Here is a 25,824-nt window from a genome sequence, read left to right on the forward strand (position 1 = left end):
CATTTACTAGAGGCACTGAAGAGCTGTCAGCAGTATTGCCAACCACAAACATTAAAAATCGTAACTCATCCAATACTCATCCATTATCCTGATTCCCATGAACAAACCCACTGTCTGGACTGATCACACAGATCAATCAAAGATATCACTGTGTGGTCAAGGGACAGGCACTGGACAGTAGCCATCAGGCTTCCAGTAGTTCTGCTTCAGGAAATTTAACCCTATACCTGGTAAATACTAAGCATGAAAGTGTGATTCAGTGGCCCAAACAACTGTCTAGAACCCCTGCTCAGTTGAAAAGATGCCGGGACATACGGCAACTGAAGAGGTCTTTAGCTATCATAGCAACACATGGTATGAATTTTGACTTTAATTTGCTTCACATTAGCTGTAGCCTCGCTCATTCGATTAGTGGTCTTCAAAACCACGGCAAGCCCCTGAGCCCGACTCAGCGGACATGAGGTGTCATTTGGTTTTGTATTGTCACTTCTCAATGAAAGCAAATCAGTGACCAGCAAATCAGTACTTTCTTTCCAAAATATTCAGTGTGTGACATGCTAACGTGCAAATGATCTGCTGGGATACAGGCAACTGTATAGTCACATGTTGGGTACAGAATAATATATTAACAAGTCAAGACAGTTCTCTCTCTCCTTGAGAATATACAGTCCCCAGAAATGAGAAGAACATAATCTATTTTAGCAGATTTGATTTCGATTTCCAACACTCATGTTTTCTTAATGATCTTTGATCATTTGCAAGCTCAGCTCATTAGAAGAGAAATCAGCAAATCGTTAGCTAAATTGCCATAATGATCTTGAGACTATCCCATAATATACTTTACTGCCATCTCTGAAGGTATGAAGCAAGTCAGCTGAAATTAGTTGGGGGCTTTTGAATGGATCAGTGGAGTAAAATTGCAGACACCTGGGCTGTGAACTTATGAACTTCTTTTACAGCCTCAATGGATGCCAGATGAAAGTTGCTTGGCCTAGCTAGATAGCTGTTGCAGGTGATGGTTTATAATGGCAATTGAGATAAGGGTGTAAGAGCTAGGGAAAAAAACATGAGGGCACTTCAGAAGTTTAGACAGTTAACTGTTTACTTCTTAATACTGTAACAATTTATCTGGAACAACTAGTTCTGTAGTCAGGGAAAGAAGAAACAAAAAAGCTACAAGTTAGTTCTTTATTTTCTTGTTACCAGTTTGCTGGTTAAAATGCACAACCAGAGATCTTCTGCAATTACAGTATCAATAATCATTACCCAGCTTACTTTTCTTTCTGTAACACCATGTCTGTGGGTATCAAATTCCTGACAAATGGGATGTAACTGTGGAATGTAGTTTTATATTATGCCTTTCAAGCTGAAATAAATCTGCTACATGACAGGGAGTTAGGTACCAGTAGTGCAATGGTTAGGGGCAAATATTTTTGCTTTTTTTTTTTGTAGAAACCCAGAAAATGTAGAAAGAAATAAAAATCCCCCTGCAATTTTTTTGCTTAAAAACAAAAGGCTATTTAAAAAAAAATCAAAATCAAACCAAACATTTTGACCAGCTCTAAAAATTACCAAAACAAAATACAATACAATTGTTTGGACTATGCTGAATTTGTTAGGTGACAGCAAGCTGCCTGCTGGGTAATAAAAGGCTTTTTAGTTCTTATTATGCCCTTCTTAGATAGATTAAATGGCTGGAAGTTAAAGCCAGACACATTCAAATTAGAAATAAGGCACAGATTTTCAACAGCAAGGGTGATTAACCATTGGCACAAGCTGCTAAGGGAAGTGGTGGATTCTCCATCTCTAGGTGTCTTCACATCCAGACTGTATCCTTGGTGGAAGAGATGCTTTAGTCACACACAAGTTATGGGGCTCAACACAGGAGTACTGGGATGAAATTCTATGACTTGCGTTATACTGGAGGTCAGATGAGATGATCTGTTGGTTCCCTCTGGCCTTAAAAATCTATTTATTAAACAATGAACGTTTATTACCGTTGTGGCTACCTTGGATGTGGGTGCGCGCCCTGGGGAATTAGGACATTTCCCTTTTCCTGTAGCTCTGGTGTGGGGGGCATATTATAATTGCTTAAAAGGGAACCTCCATCTACTTTCCCATTAGCTCCCTCCACAAACATACCCACCAGTGATGGGCCACTTACTCATTTTCTTTTCCACCTTCACACTTTGAGATGGGGTCCGAGGGTCCAAGCTCCCCCAGCCCTCAGGCTGGCATGGTCAATGTTTGGGAGCAGATGAAGTGGGTGAGAAAGCTTTAGAGTGTTGCAGCCAGGAGCCCGAAATGAATGGTTTCAAAAGGGAGTTCCAGATTTACTTGCTGTGGCTCGGGGCAGACAGGGAAGTTAGTAGGGGCCATCCCATCCCACCGAGGCTGTTCACAGCTGAGCCCTTTCTCCTCACCACATGAGGCACTCAGTGTTTGATCTGGCAGCTCTCTGGTCCTCTCTGATTTGTCATTACAAGAGTGAGCTAAGGTTTCAAAAGTCACCCATCTCTTTTTCCTCATTCTTTTATGTCTACCTCACTCCACCAAGTTCCAGTCATACTTCTTACCATGGCTGGGTTGCACTTGTTATCAGAGGGTTCAAACTTTCCAGTGCTCATACAGTCCTTGGAAAGGTGCAGGTGCCTGAGGACTTAGCAGGTCATTAATCTCTCATATGAACCATCTACATATCTTGGTCAACACCTCTGAAAGACAGCTCAGATAACATGGTGATGAGTTAATTATAAATGCAGCTAGACAAACTGAAGGTGCATAATCAGCATAGGGTGGGGGCCGTGAGAGTGTCATATGACTGCCCTGTGTAATGAGATGTTATACGAGGATAAATTCCACTTCTTCTCTGGGGTTGGATGGCTATTAATGTTAAGAGATGGCTTTGGACATTTCAAGTGCTATAAATATACCCCATTGTTTTCAGATCCACAGCCTACCATGTTGTTGATGGATACCTCAGCTCCTGTTGTTCCAAATGGGGATAATCACATCAGTAAAGGCTACAGGATCAGGCCCTTAAGTGGCTGTTGTCCTCTTGAATCAATCTCTTTTCCTGGTCAAATGAAAGATCAGAGCATTCATTCTTTAATTCTCCATGCATAGTACAATTCTTTGCTAGAATCAACCACTCAAGAATCACAGAATATCAGGGTTGGAAAGGACTTCAGGAGGTCATCTAGTCCAACCCCCTGCTCAAAAGCAGGACCAATACCCAACTAAATCATCGCAGCCCGGGCTTTGTCAAGCCTGACCTTAAAAATATCTAAGGAAGGAGATTCCACCATCTCCCTAGGTAATGCATTCCAATGTTTCACCACCTTCCTAGTGAAAAAGTTTTTCCTAATATCCAACCTAAACCTCCCCCACTGCAACTTGAGACCATTACTCCTTGTTCTGTCATCAGCTACCACTGAGAACAGTCTAGATCCATCCTCTTTGGAACCCTCTTTCAGGTAGTTGAAAGCAGCTATCAGATCCCCCCATATTCTTCTCTTCCGCAGACTAAACAATCCCAGTTCCCTCAGCCTCTCCTCATAAGTCATATGTTCCAGTCCCCTAATAATTTTTGTTGCCCTTCGCTGGACTCTTTCCAATTTTTCCACATCCTTCTTGTAGTGTGGGGCCCAAAACTGGACACAGTACTCCAGATGAGGCCTCACCAATGTTGAAGAGGGGGGAACAATCACGTCCCTCGATCTGCTGGCAATGCCCCTACATATACATCCCAAAATGCCATTGGCCTTCTTGACAACAAGGGCACACTGTTGACTCATATCCAGCTTCTCATCCACTGTAACCCCTAGGTCCTTTTCCGCAGAACTGCTGCCGAGCCATTCGGTCCCTAGTCTGTAGCAGTGCATTGGGTTCTTCCGTCCTAAGTGCAGGACTCTGCACTTGTCCTTGTTGAACCTCATCAGATTTCTTTTGGCCCAATCCTCTAATTTGTCTAGGGCCCTCTGTATCCTATCCCTACCCTCCAGCGTATCTACCTCTCCTCCCTATTTAGTGTCAGCACTCAGGAAACTCTACGGCTTAGGGGGCAGAAGATGGGATGCGGAATCTTGAGTTGGTTTCTCTAGTTTGGAGCCAGCACAGGTCAATAGACAAAGAAAACTTTGTCTGCTGTAGTCTCTGCTCAGGACAGCACCACATATTAGCGATGAGGATTCAGGTGCATTGGCAGAACTGGAGAGGGAAGCTAATGCAGGGCCTCCTGTGTCTCAATATTAATTTCTCACATTTCTTTTGAGCATCAAATTCACACTTCCATGAAAAATTGTACAAATGAAGATCATGCCAGTGTGCTCTCTCCTTCCTAGCCAAAGGCTACCAGGTAACCATTAAAACAGGCTTCGATAATTAGATGCAATAATGAACGTTGTTTTCAGTCTGGGCACTACTGTCTGACCCATCAACTATGAAGGGGTTATTGACTGATTTATTATATTATTTATGTCATTTTAAAAAACTGGAATCATGTTTGGCTCCTTCATTATCACCATCCCATGGGACTTATCATCACCGCAGACTTTATTATGCCAATGATGAAAGGGCATCACATTTTTGTGACTAACCCTGTCAAGTGTGATGATGACAAATTCTGTTTCCGTTTCCCAGGATAGCACAGCGGTGTTGTTGCTCTCTTTTCTCCTTTCATTTTTCAAGAGGCAGGTGATAATGACAAATGTTTTCAAAGGGCTCTAGCTGCCCACTCTCAATGGAATCTGTGTGTGTACTACAAAAACAGAGGGACTATCCTTGATATCCCAAAAGTTGCTGGGAGAGGAGACTTCCAATCCAATTTTTTTTTCTGAGGACCAAAATTAAGCTAGCTGCCCATCAGACCTGAGGCCTAAGAGGAAGCCTGCTGTGCTCTTTATTCTGAATTCTCCATTTTGCCACATCTTGGGAGCTGTGGTGCAGATGTACTTATGGCCCTGATCTTGCAAATACTTACACACATGTTTAACTTTACTCATGTCAGTAGTTCCATTGTAGGATGTAAGCCTGTGTATGCGTATACATACCTATACCTCCATGTATACACCACACACTGGTGCTGACTCTGTGGGTGTTCCAGGGCTCAAGTACCCACGGGGAAAAAATAGGGGGTACTCAGCACCCACCGGGCTAACGGGGGCTGCTGCTCTGGTGGCCCTGGGATTGGCTGCCAGTTTCAGTGGCTGGCCCTATGCTCCCAGCAACTCTTTAGTGGCTCCCCCATCAGCTGTTCAGCGCGGCTGCCCCACCACTCACTCCTCTCTGCCCCCTGCCACTCTCACTGCCCTTAAGGCAGGAGGGGCAGAGAAAGGAGGGAGCGGCGGGTGGGAGGCACTCAGGGGAGGGAGTCTCTGGGGAGGAGGCAGAGCCGGGGTGGGAAGAGGTGGAATGGGGGCAGGGCCTTGGGGGGAGGGGACAGAGCCAGTGCGGGGCACCCACCTTCAAAATGAAAAGTCAGCGCCTATGACACCACATATACGTATTCAGAGTGAGAGAGAAGAGAGAAGAGAATAATGACTTGATGCCTGTTTATTTTGAAATTTGCTGTGAAAACAGAACATGATACCAGCTCAAGTAACTCCTTTCTTTTTGGCAGTTGCAGCTCTTCTTGAAATAAACAGGTAAGTTACAGGCCTCTGGGGGATTTTTAAAACCACTTGTCCCTCAATCATTTTTCCACTTTCCTGCTACTACCCTGTACGAAACAACTTAAATGATATTTATGTTCTTGCGTAGTTGGCAGTCCAGCTCTGTGTTCAGAGTGGGATATGTTTTTTTGGGGTGGGGATAGAAATTTCCACTCATTTTGTATAATTACGAAATAGAAAATATTTGTAGATCATGTTTTTGCACCATAACTAACGTGCCGTTGGATCTGGAGTCCAACGTGAGCCTGACACATTTGCAGGAAAGGGAACTGCTGTGTGCGCAAAGTAGAATATTTACACTCTGATCCCATTTTGGTGACATCGCTCAAGAGACACGAATAATTGCAGCTTATGGGCTGATTTTCATCACTCAGCTTGTTTGGAATTCCCTGTGTTCAAAGCCAAACTAAAAGAAGAACAAAAGGTGCAATTCACCTACGCACTGGGGGAGCAGGGGAGATTTTAACAAAAATGCGGGAATTAAGACAAGCACGTAAAACAGAAATCAAGGAGGGATTAAACATAGGAAGCTTTGTGCTCAAGGTGGCATAAATTGGCACTGAAATCAATCAGGCGGTACTGATTTACACCATCTGATTGCACCATCTGAAGAACCTGGCTCCCAGGAGACATGCTTTTGCTGTCTGCCGCATCATCCTATATTACAAGGAGCTCCACTAAAGCCATTATTAGATTCACATGGGGTTATGCTAGTGAGATGGAAAACAGAATTTGCCCTGGAATTCTGAGTCCAATAGACATCTTCCCTTTGTACATGCGCATCAAACTCAAGCATAGGTGCCTGCCAGAAAACTGGCACCCAAAAGAGGGAGCACAAAGGAAAAAATTATTTCCCCAATCCTGACCTTTCACCAAAGTGAGGCGACACCTGCATTGCAGACCCCTCCGTGCCAGAGTCTGTGGAAGGGTATTCCAAGATGGGGTGGAGTGGCCAAGAGGTGCCTTTAAACCAGGCCTTGTGTTCTGCTTATAGAGCTTTACTGTGTGGCAGTGACAAAGGAAGTCGAAAGAATGTAGGTTGCATTTCAAGTGCTGGCATTTGGGAAAGTTTGATGTGATGCACACGCTGAGTCCATTTGATACGAAAGACACTGCTGGAGAATAAATGGCAGAAACACAAACATGCCATCTGGCAAAGTCCCCTTTCTGGCCATAACTGTGCTTTCAGTAGAGCAGTGGGGAATGAGTGATATGTTGCAGCTGAGTGCCCAACGGAAGATTTTAAGAACAGGTTGGGCAAACACCTGTCAGGGACGGCCTGAGCTGACTTTGTTCTACCTCAGGGCAGGACACTGGTCTGGATGAGGTCCCTACCAGTCCTATATTTCTGTGATTCTATATAAGGCTAGAAGTTATGGGCACAAATCCAACAGCAGCTAGAAATCCAGAGTGACTCCATTTGAAGTACATGGCCTTACTTCCATCTGAATGAGAGTAGAGTTTGGTCTTATGATTTTTGGGTGTTTTTGGATTTTTGGATGCTGACTTTTTCTGTGACCTTGTCCAAGACTGTGAGATGGGGACACTGATACTTGCCCACCTCACAAAACCTTGTTGTGAAGTTATTGGTTGAAAAGAGTTTTAAGGATGAACAAACATCATGCAAAGACCTGCTCCTGCGAGGTATTGAATGCTTCCCTCCCTGCCCCTCTGCCCCACAATGACTGGAACAGGAGATGAGAGGGTCAGTATCTTACAGGAAGTGTGGCTCAGTTTATGGGAGCAGGCTCTAATTGCCATTCACCAGTTCTTTATTACTGATGGGTCAGGGTAATGGGCCTTTCAGAGCTGGGTTGCTGGTTTAAATGTGGCTCAAAATAAACTCAAAGCCTATCCCATCTGATGGCCACCTGATGTTCTTTCTGACCCCTTTTCATAGAATCATAGAATATCAGGGTTGGAAGGGACCCCAGAAGGTCATCTAGTCCAACCCCCTGCTTGAAGCAGGACCAATTCCCAGTTAAATCATCCCAGCCCGGGCTTTGTCAAGCCTGACCTTAAAAACCTCTAAGGAAGGAGATTCTACCACCTCCCTAGGTAACGCATTCCAGTGTTTCACCACCCTCTTAGTGAAAAAGTTTTTCCTAATATCCAATCTAAACCTCCCCCACTGCAACTTGAGACCATTACTCCTTGTTCTGTCATCTGCTACTATTGAGAACAGTCTAGAGCCATCCTCTTTGGAACCCCCTTTCAGGTAGTTGAAAGCAGCTATCAAATCCCCCCTCATTCTTCTCTTCTGCAGGCTAAACAATCCCAGCTCCCTCAGCCTCTCCTCATAAGTCATGTGTTCCAGACCCCTAATCATTTTTGTTGCCCTTCGCTGGACTCTCTCCAATTTATCCACATCCTTCTTGTAGTGTGGGGCCCAAAACTGGACACAGTATTCCAGATGAGGCCTCACCAATGTCGAATAGAGGGGAACGATCATGTCCCTCGATCTGCTCGCTATGCCCCTACTTATACATCCCAAAATGCCATTGGCCTTCTTGGCAACCAGGGCACACTGCTGACTCATATCCAGCTTCTCGTCCACTGTCACCCCTAGGTCCTTTTCCCCAGAACTGCTGCCTAGCCATTCAGTCCCTAGTCTGTAGCTGTGCATTGGGTTCTTCCGTCCTAAGTGCAGGACCCTGCACTTATCCTTATTGAACCTCATCAGATTTCTTTTGGCCCAATCCTCCAATTTTTCAGGTGCCAGAACAGCTTTGATTCATTTCACGACTCCCCCCACATCCTAAGTGAGAAGATATACAATTGGTAGCCCTGAGGCAAAAATTTTAGCCGCTTAGTTTGCGCCATTCAATTAGAATTGCTCTACAAACCTTGTCTTGTTGCTTTAATCCGTAGAAATAATATCTCCCTTTCCCTGCCATCCCCAAAAGAAGAAATAAACAGTCCCAGATAGGACTTTTAAAATTCATTGTAATCTTGCTAAATTTGTGGATCCAGTCTTTCACGCTTGCTTCTGTAAAAATAGTTCTGTTTTACTGCTAAACGAAGGCTTCTTTATATAGCCTGTAAGGGCACTAATGCCGCTCTTGTTTACATGGAAAAATTACAAACAGGTTCTTGATTCTTTGATCCCTGTACTCAAGCAGCTTAACCTGGACCTGCCGTTGGTTCTGGCCGCAGGAATCAGATGCGTGGCAATGGAATCTGTCGAGGACTTTTACTATTGTTGTCAGGTGGGGAATTAATGTTCCTTCCTTTTTAAAATACTCTCTGTGTATGTGCAGAGGCTAAACAATCAGCAGCAGACTGAGTTTGAACTTGTTTTTTTGTTTTTTTTTTGGTGGGGGAATCCCCGGAAGTAAGATTCTTGTTGGGTTTCATCACAGCACTATACACAGGACTCGCTGAGGATTCGGAGGCAGGTCAGTATGACAGTTCTTTGGGATATACCCCAAACTTAACTGACCTGTTTTATATAGGCTTGGTAGAATTCAATTATTTTTTATAGTTTCCACAGATATCAATGTTTATTTTTAAGCATTTTATTATTTTATCGACATAACTTTTCACAGTTGTGCAAAATAATGGGGCAGAGGAGTTAGACAATAATTAACTTTTTGAATCTCAACATCTACTGTCGTTAAATAAAGCTTTACACGCTGGCTGTTTTAGCAGAGCTGTAAATACGCACTTTATGCAGCATTCATTACAACAGGTTTTACACACGTTAAGCTGGGACTTTAATAAGTTGTCAAGCAGCATTTTTGTACTTTGCCTATGCAAATTTTGATGATTATAGATGGAAATATTGTTTTGTGTGTATGGTGAAATCCGTGTTTACTGATAAAAATGGAACCCTTCCAAGCCTAGTTATATATATAAATTGTATGTATATGTGAGTATAGCTTCAATGCACATCAGCTGTGCCAAACAGTTAACAAGTCCCAGCTCAGAGAGCCTGCAAGCATAATACAACATGAATGGGAGAGCAAATGGTTTCAATATTTAAAGGGTTAGTAAGTATCTAAGAAATGACGTGATTAAAGGGTCTCCAAAGAAGAAGAGGAATTTTGCATAGATTTTGATCATCGTTCATTTGTGCTACATCTGGGTCACTATTATGTGTTCTTTTCAGAGCTGGTGGCGAAAACCTAAAACATTTCCATGGAAAATTCTATGAGAAAAATTTCCCTTCAACATTTTTTGTCAAGAATTTTTGTTTTTTTACAGGATATTTCTAGATGAAATAAAAATATTATTTTCATTTCCACTTAAAATTTTGTTTTATTTTTTCCTGGAAGCTGAACAATTTCTATTTTAACTTTTGGGATTTGGAATTCTTCACTTCCCACTGCTTACTATTTTTACATCTTCCTAATTTTTTTCCACTAGAAAAACTTAGGAAGGAAAAATTAAAAAGTGAAAGAAAATGGTAAAAAATGAAAAGAAAACAAAACAAACAGATCCCCCCCCCCCGGAAATGAATGAAAAAGTAAAAAAAAGTTTGTATAAATCCCTTTCCCACTTTTCAAGAAATAAAGAAGTGAAACAGGGAATTTTTTTCCTGACATTTGCTCTTATTTTTTTAACCCCCTAATACCCCAAATTCCCAAACTGAACATGAAAGAGCAAAATAGTTTACGTTTCCAAAAACTGAAACAAAATGACACTTTAAAGTCAAAATGAAGTTAAAATATTAGTTTTCCTTTTAAATATTAATTCAATACACAATTTTTGTCTCAATGTTTTTCATCAGAAAAAAAAATCGAAATCAACAGTTTGATTTAGATGAAATCACATTTTCTGATGGTAAAATTTTTCACTTGCAGAATTTCAGCCAGGTCTTGTTGTTTGCCCTCTGACTTTTCAGTTGAGCAGTTACAGCATTTGATTGTCGGTAGGCAGTGGAGCTACACAGGGGCAACTTGCTTGTGTCCTGATCCTGCTTCGGACTTTGGGGCTTTTGAAAATGGCACTTAGGCACTTTTAAAAATTTTGCTCATCGTGACTTGTTCACAATCACACAGCAAGCGGTAGAGTCAGCAATGAAATTCAGATCTCTGGCTTCTCACAAAGGCTATGTCCACGCTACAAGTGACTCCCAGTAATCACACCTCTTCCTCCAAGTGTAGATGTCGCCGCTGTCTACCAGGCCTTGCTGCTGAGAGTCAATGAGCTGAGCTGAGTCCTGTGCTTGAAACATGTGTGATGCAAATGCCAAAAGGAACCAGACTATATCACATGTTTCTGCATGTGAGCTGAAACCAGTAGTCCTTGATCATTCTTTACACAGACAAACCTCCCTGAGGTGCCTGCAATGGGAATTCTGCCTGAATCAGAGCAACCATTTGGTTCAGTGGGCACTGAACCTCTAAGAAAGTTTCCTGCATGGAGGTCTGTAACAAGCCTGTTGCATTATACCGGCAGCATGCGTTTGGTCCCATGGCACTAAACTTCTGTGTAGACTGCTTTGGTGATTATTAGTGTTAGTGAATGTATTCTTTAACATCCATCCTGAACAGAGAACCAGATATTAGACTTGCCTTTCTGCACAGTACAGACCACTGGTGTCTCAAGCATTTTGTAGGCTTCATTAGTATTATTCCGTACCTGCACGTGAGTCTTTGGGCCAGATTGTGAGCCAAAGTCCCCATTAACTTCACTGGTACTTACTGCTAAGTAAAGACTGGGCAAAACTGAGTAAGAACCCACTGAAATCAGTGTAGAGACTCCTACTGTCTTCAGTGGGCTTTGCATGAGGGTCATTGCCCTTTGACACCCAGTAGTGCCGTGATTGTGACTTTCCCAGAAGCTAGCTTTGTGTGTGTGTGTGCGTGCATGTGATCGTTTGATATTACGGAGGAGCAGGGCTAAATGATCCCGCCCCCCTGCCCCCGAAAAACATTACATTTGCTAGCAAGATAAATGTGTCCTAATTTGCTCCTTAATCCACCATAAAATAATACCCATTCGCCTCCCTTTACTCGCATCCCCACTGATACCCCCTTGGTTCAAAGAGCAGACAGACCCACACAGCTAGATTACACTTATCGTGGTTCATGGATCGCTCCTTATTTACTTAAACCTCCACTGCCTCCAGGGCCAGTGACGATGCTGCTGTCCTCAGCATCGACATCTCTGCCAATAACAACAAGCTCTGTTTAGTCTGCCACAGCTTCCTAGGGAGAATTGTTTTCTCACTTTCCTCCCTCTCCCCAGCCCTTTAAAAATGGCCAGTGCCGAAAGGTTCTCCCCAAAGGCTCCAGCGTTAGTCCACTTAAGAACAAAAGCTTGACACATGTATTTGATCTAAAGGGTCCCCCCACTGACTACTCCTTTTACAAACCTTCATCCCATTGCTGTTCAAGTCTGAACCTTTCCATGCAAGGAGTTTTATACACATACACGATGTGCTGCAAATATATATATATATGATTTGATTGCTGGTTCTTTATTTATGCATCTACACACATATATGGGCAAATACCGTGTTTTAATCCTCCAATAATTGGCTTTGGAAAAACAGTAGCTCATAATAATAATATTGTGAGTGGCTGGAATAAAAAGAGCTATTTAAATGATGGGCAATTAATCATGCATGCTTGGACTAATGAAACAGTGCCAGAAGTCACAGAGGGGAAAATCCCCCCCCTCAAGTCTCCTCCTGCCTTCAGACCCACCTAACTGGTAGTCAAAACAGACTTTCTCACTTCTAAATTCATCTGCCTCTAACACACAGGCAGAGCTGAAGCAATTGCCCAGGGGCCTGGGCAATTTAAAAGGGGCCCCCAGCCACCGCCAGCGCAGTGGAGCTAAGGCAGGCTTCCTGCCCGCCCTCACTCCACACCGCTCCTGGAAGTAGCTGGAATGGCCGTATGGCCCCTGTGGGGTAGGGGGTCTCCACGCGCCGCCCCAAGTGCCAACTCCACAGCTCCCATTGGCCAGGAACTGCAGCCAATGGGAGCTGCGGGGGCAGTGCCTGGGTCCCCCACCTAGGAGCTGCTGCCGGAGGGGTGAGCCTGTCGCTTTTGGGACCCGCCCCAGGTAAGCACCGACCTTCTGATCCCCTCTTGCACCCCAACCCCCTGCCCCAGCCTAGAGCCCACACCCCAACTCCCTCCCAGAGCCCAATCCTTCACCTCCTCCCACACACAAACTCCCTCTCAGAGCCTGACCCTTCACCCCTCCCACACCCAAACTCCCTCCCAGAGCCCAATCCTTCACCCCCTCCCACACACAAACTCCCTCTCAGAGCCTGACCCTTCACCCCTCCCACACCCAAACTCCCTCCCAGAGCCTGTACCCAACACCTGCTCTCACACCCCAACCCCCTGCCGCAGCCTGGTGAAAGTGAGTGAGGGTGGGAGAGAGTGAGTGACAAAGGGAGGGAGGATGGAGTGAACAGGGGGCAGGGCCCCAGAGAAGGGGCAGGACAGGGGCATGGTCTCAGGGAGGCAGCAGGCAGGGGTCAGGGCAAGGGTCTTTAGGTTTGCGCAATGAGACAGTTGGCAACCCTGCCAGGCGGGCATGTGGAAACTCTGGCCACGCCGGAAGAGCGTGCCCAGCAATGCAGCCAGCAGGTTGCTGGGCACCTGGTAAGAAACACGACTTGCCTAAGGTCCTACTGGAAGTCTGTAACCAAGTAAGCAATTGAACATGGATCTTCTGAGCCCTAAAACACCATGTTAATTACAAGCCTGCCTACAATAGCACGTGACCCATCGGCAATTGCCAAAAGCAAAAATACCCAATGGCTAGAGATAGGACAGTATGTGGGGAGGGCTCTGAGTTACTACAGAGAATTCTTTCCTAGGAGTCTGGCTGGTGGGTCTCGCCCACATACTCAGGGTCTAACTGATCACCATATTTGGGGTTGAGAAAGAATTTTTCCCGGGGTCACACTGGCAGAGACCCTGGGGTTTTTTGTAGCCTTCCTCTGCAGCATGGGGCATGGGTCACCTGCAGATTTAAACTACTGTAAATAGTGAATTCTCTGTAACTTGAAGTCTTTAAACCATGATTTGAGGACTTCAGTAACTCAGCCAGAGGTTAGGGGTCTACTACAGGAGTGGGAGGGTGAGGTTCTGTGGCTTGCAATGTGCAGGAGGTCAGACTAGATGATCACGATGGTCCCTGCTGACCTAAAAGTCTATGAGTCTGTGAGACCATCCTTCCTTTTCATTCTGGGAAACACTTTGGTATTGTCACTCTCCGGCTCATGAATGTATTGATTATTTCTGAGCTGTAGGCCTGTGACCCTGTGCTCTTAGGAAAAGGTTTTCTTTTCTCTCACATGACAATATCTGAGACCACCACCTCTTGCTTGGGTGAACAGGAAACCTCTCAAATCTAAGTAGATAGTTTCTGCCTCGTCTTGTCACACTGGAACCAACACATGAATAAATTTGATCACTGCAGAAACTATAGACAGACAAGATCAAATAAATGTTACCCACAGCAAGTTCCTTTACATAAGCAGCCTCTTTTATTTGCCTCTGAGGTGTGGACAATTTGCCTGATTACATGGTAACCTGAATGGGAACAGGAGAACTTGCATTGCATTTGTTAACTCCTGATAAAGTATGTCAATAACCTGTATCAACACTGTTGTATCAACCCCTCCTGGATTGTAACCTTCGGAACTGCATTCTTGTGTTTTGGGATAACTGTATAATTGGCCTTTAACATTCAATCGCTCAGAATTCTTAGAAAAGGGCATTTGAGCCTTAGCAAGAAGAGAACTGAAAAGCAAAAGAATGTCACAGGTGTCACTGTAGCTTCATTTAGTGTAAGCCCTCAAAACATTTTACATATAGCTAGAGAAGCCTCACAACCCCTCTGTTTGTTAATGTATTTCAATTTTCAAGAAGCAGCCATAAAAGAGAGATAGACCCATCAATTCTCCCGTGATCAACTCAAACAACCCCATCACTCTGGGAATATATACAGAAGTAACCCACCTCCCTACCGTGACATATGAAATATCCATTTCATAGAATAATAACTTAGGCACAGACAGGTGGGGTGACTTGCCCAAGTTTAGACAGCCGCAGAGCTGGGAAGGGAATCAGGCGTCCTGGTTCCCCGACATTAACCATTAGATGAACTCTCTCCCAATAAGAGCTGTCTCCCCCAATCCCCACAACTGAACTTTCCTCTCTGCTAGATCCTACTCTGAGGTCACCATCCTGTGTTTACAGGATGTATCACAGTGTAATGCCATGTGATGTCCCGATTTGAGCAATGCTGGACTTCGCTCCGTGACCAGCTCAGAAGAGAAGCTGGGCTGGGTGAAAAATGATCCTTTGGGTTTGAGTTTTTGGGAAACCAAAATACCTCTGGGTAAAACTTTCAAACTGGCCTGAAATTTTCAAACTTACTGGCCTGAAATTTTAAGTCCTTGAATCCATATTTAAGCACCTAGTTGAGTTTGGTCTGATTTGTGAAGGTGTTTAGCATCCATAACACACAGTTGAGTTCAGCTGGAGCTCTGGGGCTCAGCACCTCTGATAACAAAGCCATACTTAGAACTCTGGAGTCCAAGAGATGACTAAGCTGTAAAGGGGAAGTAAGGTCAAGTCAACCCCTTACTTCCAGCACCGGAAACAGTCCTTGGATCTAGGCACAAAGGGATAAATAGATGCTGGGTACTGCGATTCCCTCGCATTAGTAAGTAGGGAATGTATGATGCCTTGGCAATTCCCTGAACGATTCACTTGCCAGGGGTGGGATATGTTGCCATTTGCTGTTAATACAGATTAGAATAAGGGTGGAAGCTGGAAGGAATGTGTGCTTTTTCAGAGGTGCAATTCCTGCCCTGCACTGTACCTGGGAGGATGTCCTTCCATGTAGGATGGCCAACCCCAAATGTTCAAAAATCGTAAGTCATGTTCACCAAAAATCGTGAGATTGGCTTTAAAATCAGGAGATCATGTAAAAATAATAGATTTGGAATTCTTTTTATGGCCTTCTGCTTTTTGAGCCTTAGGGTGCCCTGGGGGGTCACATTTTGAAGCTTTCTCCACAGCCACGAGGGCTAGAAACTTACTTTTTCTTTAAGAATGAAGGCTGGAATCATCACATTTCCACTTGACTCCAGGAGCTGGGGCTTTAAGGAAAACAGCAATTATGACACGACTCATGCAAAAATCACGAGAGTTGGCAATGCTGTACCTGTCACCCCTTACGCAAAGCTTGTGGCGGCCACAACCTTGTGCTGAATTTAGTTGCTTGCATGTGGAATTAGCTGTCCAGATACCGTCCCTAATGTTAATACTCTGGGCCTGGGTAGTTAGGCAAACATTGTTAGAAAACAATAACTAAAGTAAATGGAATATAAACTGATACGTGTGTGGGGCCACATTTTCAAAGGTTGGATTTTAAAACACATGGCCAAAAAAACCCTGTGAATCCACGTATTTCATAAAGAAACGTTAAAAAGCAGTCACACCTACCATGGCCTATTTTGCATGTGTAAATATTGGTTGAGTAGGTACCACAAGAGCACAGCAGCAACATTGGGGAGCAATCTTTAAAAAAAAAAAAACATGCACCCAAATTCTTCTCTGTTACGCTGTGTAGTCAATATTGTTCCACTCCACTGGTGTAACTGAGAGGAGAATTAAGCCTGGTCTTTAAGCCTAACACACTGAAAAGTCCACCGTCCACTCTCCCCCACCTCCCCCCAGTCTGAAAGATCTTTAAAAATACAGATGGTGTATCCAAAGAGAGCCCACCAGAAAAGAAAAATAATAAAGAAAGTAGCTAGGAAAGACGGGCCAGAGGTCTCTAGTAGCCAGAGTTTTCTTTCCCTGCAGTAAAGCATGGCTAAAACAACACAAACTCCTATGGCTTGCTAATTTTTCAGCCCAATATTTTCATATAATTTGTGTGCTTTATAAGCCTTGGAAAACCCACAAGAGGCCACACATGTCTGATGTAATCGTCTTTGAATTCAACAAAGCCCATTACCATGTCAATGAGGGGGATGGTTTCAAGGAGCAGAGGGCGGTCTGCAAAACACCCAGAGGGGATTTTCACTGCAGCTACTGAAATAATAAACTCTCCCCCCCCCGCCACCCCCTCCCTTCTCCCTTCCAAATTTTGGCTCCAGCTGGAGAAATTTCAATAGTTTAGTTCTAATCGCAGATAATTCTTTTTTTATTGTGTCATTTCGGACGCTTGTTATTATACATAACAAACGTTGCTATGTTACTAGACCATAAAGTGTGCACTTTAACTTAGATCTGTTTGAGCAAAAAACAAAACTCTTTGCATTCTGGATCTTCAAGGTGTTGGGTTTTGGGGGTTTCGTTTTTTACTGCAACACTTTAATCCTCTCCTGTGCTGGCCTTTTTCTTCTTCCCCCCCCCAAGCTTTAATTAAAAAAGATTAATCACTTACACTCTGATCCTTCAAACACTTATACATAGGAGTAACTTTAGGTGCATGAGTAGCCCCCACTGGCTTAAATTGGACTACTCACATATGTTAAGTGTTTGCAGGATTGGGAACCTACGATGTATTTTTCTATTAAGGTCTAATAAAAAGGTGGAGCAGAAGGTGGAATATCATGACACGCCAAATTACTTCACTAACAAACACAATGGTGGAAAAGAAAAACCAAGATAAGAAAAACCTTGGAAATAAAGGTTTCAGAGTAGCAGCCGTGTTAGTCTGTATCCGCAAAAAGAAAAGGAGGACTGGTGGCACCTTAGAGACTAACCAATTTATTTGAGCCTAAGCTTTTGTGAGCTACAGCTCACTTCATCGGATGCTGTAACTCACAAAAGCTTATGCTCAAATAAATTGGTTAGTCTCTAAGGTGCCACAAGTCCTCCTTTTCTTGGAAATAAAGTGAAAGCAGCAAGTTATCACCTTAAATGCAACCTTCCCCGAAACACATTTTTGGTGATGCATTTTGAGAGCTTTTATCTAAGCAAAAGACTATTTTCCACAGGGTGCTGGGAAAAATTAAACAACTTCAGAAAATAACTGCAAAATTTGGCTACTTAAACACAATTGAGCAAATGTTTGCACCGCAAATAAGAATTGCGCAACGTAAAAAAACCACACACCTTTCAGCAAAATCCTATCATTTTTAGTTTTTCCAGGTCTTTCAACTAGTATGTGTGAGTTTGTGGGGATTCCCCTTAGCTTAAAAGACACACATCCTTACTAACTGGCATCTTTTGTTGGAAAATCCAGGCTCACACAAATATGCTCTTCCCCAGAAAACAAGAAAGAAGCTTAGCTTTGACGAAAGTTTTCAGGTCCCTACCTGGTTTCATATCCATATTTCAAACACCAAGCTGCCTGAGTTACGCATTTGCTTTTGGATTTCGTCATGAAAAGCTTGCACTGCCCTGTGCGATAGGTCGACTTCCGTTTCCCGTGCCCCACGTATCAAAACTATTTCCAAATCCTGGCCTTTCTCTCCTCATATCGTTTCCAAGATCCATCCCTTTCTTTCCCTCCATTTCTATCCCCACAGACAAAACTCTCATTCAGAGCTCACCAACTCGTCATCTGTTGTTACCCCAGGAAACTTCCCCTCTTCAACCAACCCCCAACACCCAGGCTTCCTGTTGCACTCCATACAAGATGCTGTAGTTCAGATAATCTTTGGCCTGGCTGCATAGGCGGTGGGTATAATAGGCTACTAAGCCTCCCCTGGCACTGTCATTGCTGACCTGCCGCCTCGGCTGGGGTGGCCCCACCATTTCCTCTCCCTACTCTGCCCCGTCCCCGAGGTCCCCACAGCCTGCCACTGCCTGGCTGAGTCCTTCCTCTCCTCCACTCCACCCCTCCTCTCCGGAGGTCCCCGCCGCTCGATGCAAGAGTTAGGGCTCTAGTCCTCTCCTCCCCTCCCCCATTGTGTCCCTCTTCACCCCCCCTCACCTCCACGGCGGTGAAGGGTGGAGGAGAGGAGGGACGTGGAAAGCGTGAGCGGTGGGGGCCTCGCGCGGGAGGGGGTGGAGGAGAGGAAAGACGCAGCGACCAGCGGCAGGTGGCTGAGCGGGGAGGGGAGCGAGCGGGGGAGGGCATGGGGTCTAGGGCACAGCGTGGCCAGGGGCCGTGGGCAGAGGTGGAACAGGGAGCTAGCATCCCACAGGGGAAGCTTCACCCGCCACCCAGGCCTGGCTGTCAATCGGTCAGCATTGCTCCCTTCCATTGCACATGGTGGTTGCTTCCAGAAAACAAACTAGTAAGAAATCATAGCAGTTTTGTTGCTCCAGGGCCAGCACTACAAATATTACCCCTCTCTCCCTGTCCCACTTAAGGGCCGTAAGGAAACACACCCCAACTCCCTCTGACTGTCAGCTGTGTGTGCTTCTATGGGATTTGAGCACACTCAGCACCTCCTCCCAGGAGATGCTAACCCTTCAGAGAAAAGCCACAAAAATAATTAGAGGCTGGAGCAAATGCTTCTCAGCAAGAGATGAAAAACCCCTCAATCTATTTAGCTTATTAATACGAAGATTGAGAGTTGACTTCAGTATGGTGTATAAGTGCCTTCTTGGGGGTATAGTTACAAGTCTTATGCCACCCGAGAGAGGCATAAAAAAGAAGTTAAAGGCAGACAAATTCAAGTTAAAAATAAGGCATGCATTTTTAACAGTGAGGGTGCTGAACCGTTAGAACAAACTACCAAGGGAAATGAAGGTGTCTCCATCACCTGAAGCCTTCAAATCAAGAGTGAATGCCTTTCTAGAAGATAGGCTTTAGTCACACACACTTTAGTGGGCACAATACAGGGATAAATTGGTGACATTTTAAGGCCTGTGTTATACAGGAGGCCAGACTAGATGATGTAATGGTCCCTTCTGACTGTAACATTTATGAATCAGGGCCCATATCTGACAAAAAAAAATCAAGTTTTCAAGAACAAACAAGAATATCCTGGATATGGTTTACAAATGCTGAGAGAGGCCTCTATAATAAGACATAATCCCGTTGAAATCTGTTGAAAAACGGGGCACATTTTATAAGAAAAAAAAATCATCCAAGTTCCCGTTTCTCTTTCTGTTGATGGTTGAATGCAGGCCTTCATTCATTGTTGACCTAACCTGGGTTTATCTGTCCCATTGGTAAACATGGCCCTGAAATTGTGAGTTGTTTTGTGAATGACTCTTGCTCCTTTTCCCCCACAGAGTTTCTCTGGATCTGTAATTTACCCAAAGAAGTCCAAGTCCATGAGAAGTTTTCATAACTGAGTTCTGGGTGGGTTCCAAACTAGACAGAAACAGGGGAATCCTGCCCCCATTGATATCAATGGCATAATTCCCACTGAGAGTTTACCTACAACTAATGGGAATTTCTAATAAAGTCTAATTTACAAATAATTATTATCTCTTACACAGAGTGCTTGCCATTAAAAATTCAGCACTGGCCAAAAGTTACCTCACATAGCCATGGCTTTGATCTAGCATTGCAATCTCTATATTAGGACTCTTTAAAAGAGCAGTTTCCAAATCTGTACCAACACTAGTGCTCCAGATTTTTGTGATTAGCACTAGCTGCCTCTTTCTGCAACAATGGTGTATGCTATTCACTGGGAGAATGGAGATACTGTAAGAGAAACTCAACATCAATTATGTTAATGAGAAGCAGTGGTCATTAGCTGGCACAGCTGACATCTTAGTCAACAAGTTGGGAACCAACGCTTTATAACAACGTAATGGGACAAACCCTGCTTGTAGGATTCACAAGGGCATCCCCCTGAAGCCAACCAAACTGTGCAGAATTTGGCCCAATATCTTGTATTTCACAGGGATTTGCTTGAACAGTGTCATCCGCAGGTCTGTCCTGTAATCTTAGTGGCCTGGGCAGAGGAATTCAAGACTGGGATTCCAGTTTGCTCTCAGGCCAGATGAAGGAGGCAACATGATTGGAGGTGGAGATTGGGGGGTTGTAGAGGAAACCATAAGGAGGCTCTTTTTAGCGCCTGATCCAAAATTCACTGAAGTCAATGGAATGTCTCATTAATTCAACAGGACTTCAGATTGCCAATATGCAGAACATCGGGAGGGGGTGTGGTGGGGGGATGGGTGTTGTCCTCCCAGTCTAAGAAGACACTACTGGAAGGGTAGAAAAATAGCAGCTCGCCTGAGCACAACCATTAAGGATTTATTACAATTGGGTGTTTAACATGTTTTCTCATAAGTCCTTAAAGAATGTGACTGTATGCAGTAATCATTTCATAAATACTAACACCGCATTTAGAAACGAGGCCTTAATTTAAAGTATTACTTTTTTATTAGCAAGTGCACAGTTTAATTACAGCAATAAAAATAGAGATTATTTAAGGTTTGCTGATGTTCTATTACCTGGGAACCAGCACCAGCCTTGCTTTAATAAGCAGCTTCTGAGGAGGTGAAATAAATTCCTCTGGCTAAAGAGGCAGGGGGGAGAGGTTTGCTGTTGGAAACTGACTATATTCTTTAATGAGGCTAGACTGTGGAATGACTTCTTCTTGCTGTCTGCATTTTGTGTGTGTGTGTATGTGTTAATTTATATGCGCCCCTAGTTATTTCCACAGACCTGTTCTGAACAAACAAACAAACAAAGCAGCAGGCTATTCACCCAGTACTAAAGCTGAACTCAAAATGATTTTTGTTTAAAGCTTCTGGGGGAAAACATCACTCACTTTTCTACAAAATTATTGTTTTGATTGTATTTCACATTTGCAGATTGCCACTTGGGACTGGAACCTTCCCAAAGTTTTGTTTCAGTTTTTTCTCATGATTCTCAGCAGATTGAACAGTGGCTGGGAGTCATCACACCTGGTTTCCATTCTCAACTATGCTGCCAAGTTGCTGAGTGACAAGGAGCAAATCACACTCTGTGCCTTGGTTTCCCCCATCTAATCCATGAGGACAATACCGGGCTACTTTGCCTTTGTATTATTATTTGGACTACAGCGGGCCTAGGGGAACCAGCTAGGTTTGGGGCCCTATTGTATTAGGTTCTGCAGAGACACCTAGGGGGCAGTCCCTGCATTGAAGAGTTTTCAATCTAAATAGACAAGACAGTCCAATGGTGGAAGAAGTGCCATTATCCCCATCTTACAGGTAGGGGTCTAAGGAATAGATAGATTAGGTGACTTGTCTGAGATCACACCAGGGATCTGTGGCTGAACCAGGAATTGAACCCAGGTCTCTTGAGGGCCAGTCAAATGCCATAAGACCATCCTTCCTTTATGGAGCACTTTTAGAGCTACAGATGAAGAAGCTTATCCACATTCAGAGCAATCATATTGTCTAATATTATATAGAAATTATACCACAGTGCTCTATTGTTATATAGGTTAATGTAGAGTTTCTGACCAATACATATTTGAACGTCTGAGTTCATACATGATCCACACCCTAACTTTTAACCAACTATGACCACAGATCTCAAATCACACATTCTGATGAATCACATTCATCACAGATTCTACTTGTATATTTTTGAGAGGGGATGACACATAGGTGGGAAATTATCTGTACCTGGGGAATCCCTCATGCCTTCTCTCTGGAGAGGAGAAAAAGGTCCCTCAAACATGAGAGCATGGTAAGAACAGGGTGAATATCAACTCTCAAAACAGAGAAGGAGGGAGGGGAATTAGGACTGAAAGATGAAGGGAAAAACAGCTACTAGACAAGGAGGCAAGACTGGAGGAGGACAATAAGGGAAAAAGCTGTTTCTTATCTGTCCTGTACACCTCCCTCCTTTGCATGGAAAGAACTACCTTGTAGCATATTCTGTATCGAGACTGGTGCCAGACAGCAACACATGTACGGCTGGAGATATCTGGTGTGTAGGTGTTTAGTTCTGTGTATGCTAGCCCATAATAGTTAGGGCTTTTTTGGTGGGAAATGAGAGGAGGAGAAGGATGAGCTATAGTGAGAGACATTCCTCTTCTAGTGCTTGATCCAGACCAAATACTCTGAATTCTTATCAGAGGGTGCTATCTGTCTTGGTATTAACTGGAGACCCGAACACTAACATTTCCTTCTTTCTTCCATCTTCCTAAGTCAAGTTGGGTACCACAGGAGTTCTCAAACAGGGGTACATGTACCCTTGGGGGTATGCAGAGGTCTTCCAACAGGTACATCAACTCATTTAGATAGACACCTGGTTTTACAACAGGCTATATAAAAAGCACTAGCAAAGATAGTACAAACTAAAATTTCATACAGAAAATGACTTGTTTATACTGCTCTGTATACTAGACACTGAAATGTAAGTACAATGTTTATATTCCAATTGATTTATTTTATAATTATAAGGTAAAAATGAGAAAGTCAGCAATTTTTCAGTAATAGTCTGCTGTGAAAGCTTTTGTATTTTTATGTCTGACTTTGTAAGCAAGTAGCTTTTAAGTGAGGTGAAACTTGGGGGTACTCAAGACAAATCAGACTCTGGAAAGGGGTACAGTAGTCTGGAAAGGTTGAGAGCCACCAGGGTAGCATATCCAGTGGTGAGACATGCAGATCATTACCTTCTGTTGCTATCGTTGATGTCAGAGTTAAAAACAAATACAATTTATATTGGAGCTGACATTATAAAAATGAAAGGAGCTCCTTTGCATAACAGGGTAATTAGGGCCTAATTCCAGCAGGTCTGTTAAACCATAAATGAAAACAAAAAGTTATAAATTGCTTGAGTGGAATGATCCGAGGGCTTGCGGATTCAGGTAAGGGAAACAATATGTTGTGAGAGGCTCAGAAGATGACAGTGTGAACAGAGCAGACCTGAGCTGATGAGGCTGAGAAAGAACCCATAATCTGACCACTATTCCTCATAATGGTAGTGTGTTGATGGTGTGTGCCCGCAGTCACCTTCTTTCCACTTCACATCATGCTTTTATCAAGGTGACTTCCCCAAAAGATGCACAAGAGTGATCCATTAGCGAGAAGAAACATGGTAAACAAAATCACACAGGGAGGCCTATTCTTGCATCCTTACTTATAACCTACAGAGGGGAGAAACTGGGTCCATGGATTTCATGGATGGTTTTCCCAGTACTAAAGTAAATACCACCGACTTAAGTCTATCAGAAATTGTCAGCATTCATATTCCCAACCTGCAGAGATGATCCAATCTCTGTTTTGGGTGGGCGCTGTTAAGAGCTGTATAACATAAGAAGCCATTTGCAGGGCATACAAGACATTTTATTGGTCCTTCAAAACTCAGGAACTACACTACATATTCCTGAGGCATAAGCAGGGAACGCCCAACAAACCCCTTCCCACTGCACATCCCTTACCCCTAGCTAAGTGTGAGGGGGCAGAACATCTACAAAAATATCCTGATCCCGGAAGTGACCTGGCAACAGCAGTGGCATGGCTAGCCAGAAGCAGCAGGGAAACCAGATGCAGGGTGAAACCCTCAGGAACTGTGTACAGTGCTGGCTGCAGCAGGAGCCGGGGCAGACACATGCGATAGCCTTAAGCAGCAAAGTCCAGCAATGTGGGACTTCTGGGGAAACAGAGAGACAGGGCACTGAGCCAGTGCAGAGGGACCCCAACTGATCCTGGCCGAGAAACTTGCAAGTGCCTATTTGTTTTGAATAGAAGCCTGGACTGGAGAGGGCATCCCTTGGACTAGAGCCCTAACTCTTGATTGGACTGCCCCCTGGAGCCCAAATGTAAGCGGGGGAATAGTCCTGCTATTGTGGGGAACTTTCTTGGCTTCTGCACTACCCTGGTGAAGTGGGCTAGCAAAAGGATCTGAGTCCTCGCTCCCACTTCCTTTACCCAGTGGCCTCCCTACCCTTGAGGACTCCCCTTCCACTCTCCTGTCTGGCAGAGTCCTTGTAACCCCAACAAGGCTGGGCCCAGGATTCCTGGGGGGCTCAACCCCCAACCCTGCTGTGGTCACCTAGGACAGGGGCTCGGGTGTCCCCACTCCGGGGTACTCTCTCTGCACTGGGCACTTCTCTGACCCATTGACTATTACATACAAGTTAAAGCAAATGCAAGTTATTTAATCAACAATTAATTTTAAAAAGGATAAGGAAAAATGGGAAAGGTTAAAGGAAACACATCAGCCCGCTCTGTGGCAGGGAACATCACAAACAGTGTCTCTGGAACGTCAGGGCAGTTCACAGTCTGTTCCTTGTAGGTCCCAGGCCCCTTCTCCGGCCCTGGCTGTGCTGCAGGGATGCTGTGGGTTGGACACTTGCTCTGGTGGTGGCCACACACTCTCAGGCTCTAAGTGGTAGGACCCTTCTTCCCAGTGTCGCCCCCGCCCTGTCGGGGTTATGATCCAAGCCTGGCCTGCAGAGCCCCTTGGCTGAGGCATCTCCCTGTGCTGGGCCTGCTGCCCAGGGTCCCCCTCAGACTCCCCAGCTGCTCACTGCACCCAGCTCCAGATTGCTCCTGCCCCAGCTGCACCACTCGGTCTCTGCACTGCTGCTGCTCTGCCTCCAGCTCCCTGGGCTGCTTCTTTGGCCCCTCTGGCTCTGGTTGCTGCAGCTCAGCTCCCAGGACAGGTCTGCTCTGCAGGCTGCTTCTGTGACTCTGCTCCCAGCACTGACGTGCTTTGTGGGCTGCTTTTCTGGCCCCTCTGGCTCTGGTTGCTGCAGCTCTGCTCCCAGGGCAAGTCTGCTCTCCCTGGGCTGTGCCTCTGGCTCTGGGGCTGCAGCTCTGCTCCCAGGACAGGGGCTGCTCTCTCTGGATCTGGCCCAGCTCTGCTCCCCAGCTCAGCTCGGGCCCCTGCTTTCTCCTTAGCTCGGCCCCACTCTGTCTGACCCAGGCAAATCCAGCTCACACGGAGGATGGGACCTCCCTGGCCTCCTGACTCCCTGATTAGCCTGGCTCGCCCTGTCCTTCAGGCTGACCTGGAGCATTGGCCTCTCCCCATTGTTCCTGGGGGCTGTCAGTCTCAGGTTCCTGATTCCCCATCGACACTTCTCCCTTTTTAGTACCGGGAGCTAGCAACTAAAACACCCCCACTGAATGTTAGTAGGGGGGCAACAGTCTCCTTACACAAATAAGAACCGCTGTTGTTTCACTTTGAGCTGTAAGGGTTTAAGCCACTGTACACAGGGAATTTGCAAACATGCCCTTTTTTGCCAGCCCTAGTAAAATACCCTTTCACTTTAGTCAAGTGCTGGAGTGGTTAGTGGGACCCACCAGGGCTAGGAACTACAGGGATGTCTACACTGTAATTAGACACCAAGGAT

The sequence above is a fragment of the Lepidochelys kempii genome, chromosome 14, assembly GCF_965140265.1.
Source record: "Lepidochelys kempii isolate rLepKem1 chromosome 14, rLepKem1.hap2, whole genome shotgun sequence".
NCBI classification, from domain to species: Eukaryota; Metazoa; Chordata; order Testudines; family Cheloniidae; genus Lepidochelys; species Lepidochelys kempii.